This window comes from Dermochelys coriacea, chromosome 6 (genome assembly GCF_009764565.3).
Source record: "Dermochelys coriacea isolate rDerCor1 chromosome 6, rDerCor1.pri.v4, whole genome shotgun sequence".
Classification (NCBI taxonomy): domain Eukaryota; kingdom Metazoa; phylum Chordata; order Testudines; family Dermochelyidae; genus Dermochelys; species Dermochelys coriacea.
The window spans coordinates 106595059-106603911 of record NC_050073.1 but is presented as its reverse complement, the minus strand read 5'-3'; the positions used below and the strand labels follow the sequence as shown (position 1 = coordinate 106603911).

Below are 8853 nucleotides of genomic sequence, written 5' to 3'. Positions count from 1 at the left end.
TCTCAAATTTGCTAAATAAACCACAGCCCTGGACCCGGGGCTGTCATCATGTCATCACTGTTTCAGCATGAAGTTAATTTTTATGTGCACACTGTAACCCTTTGAGGAAAAAAAGAGCAGAAGAGGCTATTATAATAGAAACGTGGACAATGCTAACCATAATGAAGTGAGCTGTAGCTCACGAAAGCTTATGCTCTAATAAATTTGTTAGTCTCTAAGGTGCCACCAGTACTCCTTTTCTTTTTGCGAACCATAATGGTGTGAACTCAATACAACTATAATAAGACCTTCACCTCAGCTAGCAGCTTAATTCCAAAGAGCTGATGTTATCCACTAATGTAATCAGTTTGTTGGCTGTAACATAGGAAACTGGGAATTGGTCTATTTTATTGCTGTTTTTGGCATAAAGATGTCTTTAAAAAAAGAACAACAGTAAGATGCTAGGATTCAGGCAATTAGATTTACCTTTGCTGTTTTAAATAATAAAGCCCCGTTCTTTTCTTCATTTTCAAATGCATAGTTTCTACTTCAGTGCAGATTGACAAAAGCATACATTAGAAAGGGACAACAACAAGTGCTTTTCAAGGGCTAAAACATGCTTTCAGACTAGTGGCGTGTAGTAAGGAAAGCCCCAATTATGGAAAATGGTTGAAGGTTTACCGAGGATGTCTCAAAGCACAAATGTTCATTTTATGAAATAAAAATTTCCTCCAAGGAAGTTGATGAATGAGTTCTGAGTGATTTGCAGCTGCATCCTAAGAAGAAAAGAAATGACAGATGCCCTGTTAGTAATTTAGAATTATGTTGCAACTGCTAATGAAATTGCATCAGATATGTGAAAAATTGGAAATGATTGCTTATGCATTTGAGCTGGTAAATTCAACATTTGTCAATCACTACCTCTTTCTTTTGATACCTTTTTTTAGGGGACCTGCATTCAGTGGCTCTTGGAGGTAGCTCCATTCTGGATCTTAATACAAAGCAAGTCCAATTAACTTTTATGCAATATCAGATGAAACTCTCATGGGTGAAATCCTAGCTCGCACTGAAGTCAATGGGAGTTTGACATTGATTGTTGTGGGGGGCAGGATTTCACCCAACATGAACAGCAATATTGTATTGTCATAGAAAATTAAAAGGATAAAAGCAGGCTGAGTAGCCCATCTAGTCTATTTGTGGAACTCAGATTGACTTTAATGGAATTCCTCACACCTTGGGCCCGATTCAAAGCTCATTGGAGTCAGAGCCATGGATGGCTTGTTGAACCAAGTCCTTTATCTCCCCACCTTGCCATTAACAACTATGTTTAAGAAGCCAACAATATCAAGAACAAGATATTAAAGTATATGAAGGCATTTAAAGTGTAGAAAAGAATGAATGTAATCAAGTAATAGTCTCTCTAGTCCCTCACTTTGTAAATAACAGAGAGCAACAAAAATACCTTGACCTACAGCAGAAGAAAATGTGCAAATTCTTGAAAATCAACAAATCCTGAAAATACCCTAATGGCTTTTATTTGGATTTGTTTGAAATATCTTGAAAATCATGCCTTCTGAATTATACATGAATACTGTTCTGCTTACAAATGAGTCACATGCTTGTCTAGTACTCTTGAAAAGTAGGCTAAAGCCACTACAGTGACTACCTTGTTCATCTGATCAGCTTAAACATTAACCCTCTCCTTAGACTTGTCATCTAAGCATAGTCTTACTGCAAATATTACAACCATTTGTGAATGCACGCACACTGAGCTGGGGAAGGTCTCGGGGAATGCAGTTACTTGCTATCAGACTTAAATACAGAAATGTCTCAGTTGATGTGCATTATATAGCTGTTGGTTCTGCATATTGCCAAGCAGACTGGCAAAGGGTGTTTTAAGGCATGTAAACAATTCCGGAGTTGTTCTTAATCACATAATTGAAGAAATAAGACAAAGACAATGTAATGAAAGCTGCCATATTTTGTTTGTACAAGGTTAAAAAAAAAGTGTGATTATTGAGCTGGAGTAGGGAAGACAAGGAAATGCTGGGTAAAAATAATTTTTAAGTGGTAGCTTCCCAAGTGGACATTTTCTTCCTCTTTTATGATCTTGTCTGTAACACACATGGAAATACAAGATATTTATTATTTATATTGTGAAGACCCCAAATAGGGCCTTATTGTGCTGTGTGCTGCACAAACATGTAGGAAGACACAGTCCCTGCCCCAAAGGGGGAAAAAGGGTAAGGGTGTGTGTGGAGAAAGGGGGAATCTACACATCAATGAAGTAATCAGGGTGATGGTAGACACGCTACTTGTTAGCTCTTTTTTTAATCAATGATCATTTATTTGATTTCTGTAGATGTTTGTTATTATGGTAGATGGCGTGGAACCAGGGGAAATGGTTGGCGTGTGTGTATGTTAAAAAAACCAAACAAACGCAAGGGGAAGAGGTGTATTGAGAAGGTGGGGGAGGAAAGGTTGTTTGGAGAGCAGAGAGGGAATACTGTATGGAAGGCAGGAAGAGTGAGCTGCCATCTGAATGACTGATTGGAAAAAGGGGCAGGAGGAGTTTGTGGTAAAAGCCAATCAGCAGACAGAAAGTGTCCTGGGATCTTGTCTCAGTTGAACTATATCTTATTTTGTATGCCCAGCATTTCTCACTGCAGATGCAATTTGGCCAAACTATAAGCAATGAAAAGTAGTAAGGAGATAGTGGAAAGTAAGATTGAGAGAAAATGTATTTCATTTATTTAATTTGAAAAAAAAAATGCTCCTCCTGCATGCTGGGGAGTTTACATTTATTATAAGGAATTCTGGATAAAAAAACTAAACTGGAGTTAGTTTGTAAAGAAATAATAGTAACGTGGGAATGAGAAAAAACATCCCCTACAAAAGGAACCCCACAAACAAACACTCTACACAAACATTGTAATTGTATTTTTAAAATTGCATTAGAAAATGAGGAAATTCACAGTTCAGGTTATTGCTAAGACACCCAAACATTTGTAAGTATGTTGATTTAAAGCTTCTAAACAACCTTAATTCTGCCCTAATAGTGACATCACCCTCCATTTTTCCTTCTTTGTTCTTGGGGCTGATCCTGAAAATCCCTTATGTAATGTGGCCCAGACTGTGACTCTGGATGCAAGGTGCTATTCAGGGTGAGTGAGGATATTGGAATTGGTGCTACATTTGGCTCAAGGATTTCTCTGAAGGATAAGAAGTTCACCAACTAAATTGTCCATACCTCTGCTTCCAGTGCTTTCACTTTCCCTATGGATTCTCTGATCCTGCAGGACTTTTACAACCCTTCAGAATGGTAGCAAATTACTATGGTTATTATTTGTATTCAAGGCTCCAACCAAGATCAAGGCCCCATAGCACTAGGTATTGCATAACAAATGGTGATTGATATTCCCTGCCACAAACAATTTACAGTCCAAATAAGCAAGCCAGACAAAGGTTTAGAAGAGGCACACAGAGGAGGAGTGCTTTATTCAGCATCATGCAGCAGCTTAATACCAGAAACAGAACCCAAGTCTAGTCTAGTGTCTTAACTGTACCACGTTGAATTTTGTGAATGGGATGTAAAGATTAAGAGGACTAAATAATTTGCTTCTGGAAATACCTTCTGAATTAAAATTGCCTAATTGCTATGTCCCTGATGCATTGTATCTACCCCTTCTGCGAACTTGTGGCAAGAAAGTATAAGTCACTAGGGATATATGTGGACTACAGTTAATGTCTGATAAAGCAGAAAATAAAAATTTTCACACCTTCCCCTTCCCAACTCTTAGAGAAAATTCTATGCATGAGCCTAGCAGCTGAAAGTCCACTGGACATGAGATTATAGGAGTTCTCTCTCCCTGCCCTGGGCTTGAAATTATTGAAGCCCAAAGAATGGGAGCAGCTGGTTTAGGAAGGGAAATGTCCAGGGAATGTGCTGATTCAGTGCAGCCCCTTGACAGCCTGTGTTGCTGGGGCTCTTGTAGAGCCATGACCTGACAGCAGCACTATCTGCCTTTCCCTGGGGGGTGAATCCCTCCTGGAGTGCAATGACAAAGGGGAGATGGCTTCTGAAATCCCTCTCCCACCTGCAGGGACGAATGAAGCTTCTGGTATTAAGAAAAGGAAAGCACTCTTTCATCAAAATACTTTTTCGGGACGATCCTCAAATAGATCATTATACCAGTCAGGAGAGGGAAACCTCCCCATCATATGCCAGTATTGTGCAACTCACTGCGTTCAACTTTTCACCTCAGTGGATGAGAGAGTTTTCCAGTGCAAGTAGCAGCTTTATTGTTTACTTAATAAGCAGAGATCACTCATCTTGGCACAACCTACTGACAGACATTTCGGGAGGGGTGTGATTAAATCATTTAATTCATACCTGCAGGACAAAATGTACCCTGTCACCAGTTTTATAGCAGTTTATGTAAATAGTCAATAGCTGTTGTAAGTTTGTTGCAGACAAGTAGTATGTGTTGTAGGTGGTTAGGTCAACACATCAGTATTAGGTGTCCTAGATGGCTATAAGTTATGATAAAAAGCAACCTTTTGCCCTGTGGGACTCAGTAATCTATAAAAAATGGATTAACCATTTATTAAAATGTTTAACCTCTGACTAACCATTTATATACTGTTTCTAAATGGTGTCTGAATATAAAGCCTGACCACATGTTCTTGGTGTCAGATGTGCTAATTTCACAGTATCAAAGAGAATTTTCAGAAAGGAATGTTATCAACCTAAGCTCATCTAAAAAAGAAAAGGAGTACTTGTGGCACCTTAGAGACTAAAATTTATTTGAGCATATGCTCAAATAAATTGGTTAGTCTTTAAGGTGCCACAAGTACTCCTTTTCTTTTTGCAAATACAGACTAACATGGCTGCTACTCTGAAAGCTCATCTAAAGTATCTTAAAAATAGCTAACCCAAAGACTGCATGGAGAGAGCATACAATTAGCAAGCAATTTGCAAGCACTTGCAGCAGTGGTTCTTTAACCAATAACTGAGACATCTGCTCCTGCTGGGACTCTTCCCCTCAGCTCTCCTATCTCCCACTGCTTGGCTCTCAAAATGTTTAATTCTGTGGTCCACCAGAAAGGGCTCTGGAGTCACTTAACTTCTCCGTGCCTTCGTTTCACATCTGTAAAGTAGGACTAGTAGTGTCTCTTCGGCTCACAGGGATGTTAGGAGGAGGAATTCATCACTACAGAGACTAAACTGTAAGGGACAGGAGTGTTTCCTTGTAGGTGTGTAGTGCCCAGTAAAATGTTGTTCTGTTTGGGGCCTTTACATAAAAGCAATAGAAAAAATGAATGTTTGTGAGGCACTAGAATGATGTATTGGCTTTTCTATGGCACACCTCTACTATCCCTTCTTGTAAATGTAACCCTTCTGCCAGTCAGAGTTGGCAGTAACAAGGGCCGGGTACAGTATCTAGGGGTTCCATTCCAATAACACAATGCAAAACTGGCTTGAGCCCCCATCCAGTGACCTGGGACAAATATATACCACCCCCCGATGGGTGCCTCCAAGAGACAATACTTCCCCTCTCACAAGCAGAGTCTGAATGTAGCAAAAGCCTTTTAGAACAGAGAGAAAGCTCCATAATGTGGCATTATGTTGGGGAAACACTGCCAACAGGATTCATAACACAACCCATAAAGAAAAGGAGTACTTGTGGCACCTTAGAGACTAACAAATTTTTGTTAGTCTCTAAGGTGCCACAAGTACTCCTTTTCTTTTTGTGAATAGAGACTAACACGGCTGCTACTCTGAAACATAACACAACCCACGAGCAAAATAACCCACCCCAAGCAAACTGGGGCATGTCCTTTCCCTTTGGTTCTTGAGTCCAGCAACCCAAATGCCTGTCCCTGGTCAGTGCAGCACCAGAGTTCAAAAGTTTATCTGCAGAGTTTTACCTCCCAACCTGGGTGGAGATGGGGGTGTTGAGGGTCACCTTACCTGGTCCAAAGCTGATTGCCCCAGCTCTCCATGGGACTCCGCTCCACCAGCCACCCCCATGAACCACTCCACAAACTGCTCCACTCCACCAGCTATCCCACAAACTGCTCCGCTCTGCCAGCCATCCCATGAGCTGCTCCAGTCATCCCACAAACTGCTCCACCCCCACTTAACACAAAACTCAGTGATTTCAGCTCTTAGTAAGTTTAGCTCTTTTGTGATTTCAGCTTGTAGTGGGGGTGCCTCAGTGCTGGTGAACTATTAGCTCAAAGTGAATTCAGCTCAGCAGCCTGTAACTAGACTCCTAATAGAATCAAAATTAGCTTGGATATTAGACAGCAAAGAGTGGAGGAAGTACAATTAGCATGTAGGGCCCATACCACCAGATAGTAATACCTGTCCCCCAACCTCTCTCAATTCACTGAGTTTTGGAACCCATGTCCCTTGCCTAGCGAGTGCTACTTAGTTGATGGCAAGCCCCTCCATCATAACAAAAGGCCAAGTACAGTTTCACTGTCCTCGATTCACATAATCAGGATAGCAATTTATTCTTCCTACCCCAATAACAGAGAAATTGGGGATCCCACAGCAGCCAAAGTGACCATTTGGGCAGCTATGGGCTCATGCTAGGCAGGCCTATGCAAATGAGATCAGCCCCTGAAGTTCTTTTCCACAACTTGCCACAACTCACCACCAGATGTAAGGGTGGAGCTCATCCTGACTCTGCTTACATAAACTAAGATCAGTTTAAAAACAGCCCCCCAACCCCAACCTAAAGGCCAACCAGCAGAGATATAACAGAAGAAGGGGATTAAAGGCAATTCTCAGCAGTCCAATGTTTAAAGCCAACTGGCTAGTCTTTTGGCTAGGTTCACCAAACGCTACGTGTTCAGGTGCACCAGTTCAGAAAAAAATACAAACATATCCAACTTTGAATTGTGCCAGAGGGTCAATAATGAGAGTGTTCTGACTATGTGTACAAAACACAAATAAAGATAGTCCTTGCCCTGAGGAGCTTGCAGTTTAAAAGATAAAACACATTTTACAAGATACTCTGAGAGGAGGTACTGAGAACATTGTAGTTTTCTTTACTCTTCTCTTCCTGACTATATAATGCATGAACTTATAACCCTCAGCTCCCAATGTTGAGCTTCCTCTATATTTCATTGTTTTGAAGTGGCTGGATTCCAAGCAGAAGTTCTATCACACAATAAAGGATATCTGCAGTATTTCTGACCTGGCTGGAACAGTTACCAGAGAGTCATAGATTCCAAGGCCAGAAGAGACCATTGTGATCATCTAGTCTGACCTAACACAGGCCATAGAATTTCTTCAAAATAATTCCTAGAGTATATATTTTAGGAAAAAAAAATCCAATTTTGAATGAAAAGTTGTCTGTGATAGAGAATCCACCACAACCCTTGGTAAATTGTTCCAGTGGTTAATTACTCTCACCATTAAAAATTTATGCCTTGTTTCCCATCTGAATTTGTCTACCTTCAGCTTCCAGCCCCTGGATCATGTAATATCTTTCTCTGCCAGAATTAAGAGCCCATTCTTAAATATTTGTTCCCCATTCAGATACTTACAGATAGTAATTAAAATCACCCCTTAACCTTCTATTTGATACACTAAATAGATTGAGCTCTTTGAGTCTATCACTTGTGACAAAGTTCCACCTCTGCCTTGCTGGGTCCTGCACTTATTGTCGGATTTGCTTGCCTCAGAGATTCACAGCCGCCCTCAGTTTGGCCACTTTTGCCAGTGGCTCAAACCTGCTGTTCACTCAGCTAACCTCATCACTGGCCAGCAAGGGGAAAGGGAGAAGAACAATCCCCACAGTCTTTGCTGACCCACCTAGTGGGTCAGGGGCTAGGCCAGGGACCTTCCCCTCTGGTGGGACCCACAGTCCAGGTCACCTCCTCTTGTCTCCAATAGGGAGTTGAGGAGAACCCGGGTCCACCCTCTATTCCAGGTTCCAGTCCAGGGCCCTGTGGATTGCAACTGTCTACAGTGTCTCTTGTAACAGCTGCATGAGAACTACAACTCCCTAGGCTACTTCCCGATGGCCTCCTCCCAACACCTTCTTTACCCTCACCACAGGATCTTCCTCCTGAAGCCTGATCACACTTGTACTCCTCAGTCCTTCAACAGCACACCATCTCACTCCTTGCATGCACACCCCCAACTGAGGGGAGGTCCTTTTTAAACCAGGTGTCCTGATTAGTCTGCATGCCATAATTGAGTCTAGTATGTTCTTAATTGGCTGGAGGTGTCTTAATTAGCTTGCCTGTCTTAATTGGTTCTAGCAGGTTCTTGATTGCTCTAGTACAGCCCCTGCTCTGGTCACTGAAGGAACAGAAACCTGTTCCTTCAGTGGCCAGTATATTTGCCTTCTACCAGACTCCTGTACCCCACTGGTATGGGCTTTTCTCACACTATAGGTCATGTTTTCTAATCTTTAGATTTTAGAAGGCAACATTTAATGTGATTTCTACCCTGAATTCTTGATCAGAGCTTCAACTAGATTCCCAAGGTAAGCAATTCCCCCCCCCCCCCCCCCGATTTGCAACAGGGATTTAAACTCATGTTTCCCATTTCTCAGGTGAGTGTCCTAACCACTGGGCCTTGGCCTGTTGAAGCTTTCCCACTTAGTATAAGTATCTAAATATTCACTGAGCCAGAGAAATATTCTATAGTTCAATGGTTGGGGTACTCTCCTGGGATATGGGAGCCCAAGTTCAATCACTTGTTCCAATGGTTATTTAATTATTTATACACAGTGGGACATCTTCAACAGGAGAGATTGAGGGTCCCATCCCAGAATAGTCCATATCTCACTGGTTAGGGTACTCTCCTGAGAGCTAAAATATGTGGGTTCAAATCCCTGCTCAACTCAG

General features: G+C 41.5%; 1 long non-coding RNA gene across 1 annotated transcript; it reads right to left on the bottom strand.

The window, feature by feature from the left end:
* Positions 1-370: 370 nt before the first annotated feature.
* LOC119858083 lies at positions 371-8126 on the bottom strand. Its single transcript, XR_005293778.1, has 2 exons — positions 8052-8126; positions 371-755 (listed from the first exon to the last, which is right to left on the bottom strand). It is a non-coding gene; the product is annotated as an uncharacterized LOC119858083 (long non-coding RNA).
* Positions 8127-8853: the final 727 nt, after the last annotated feature.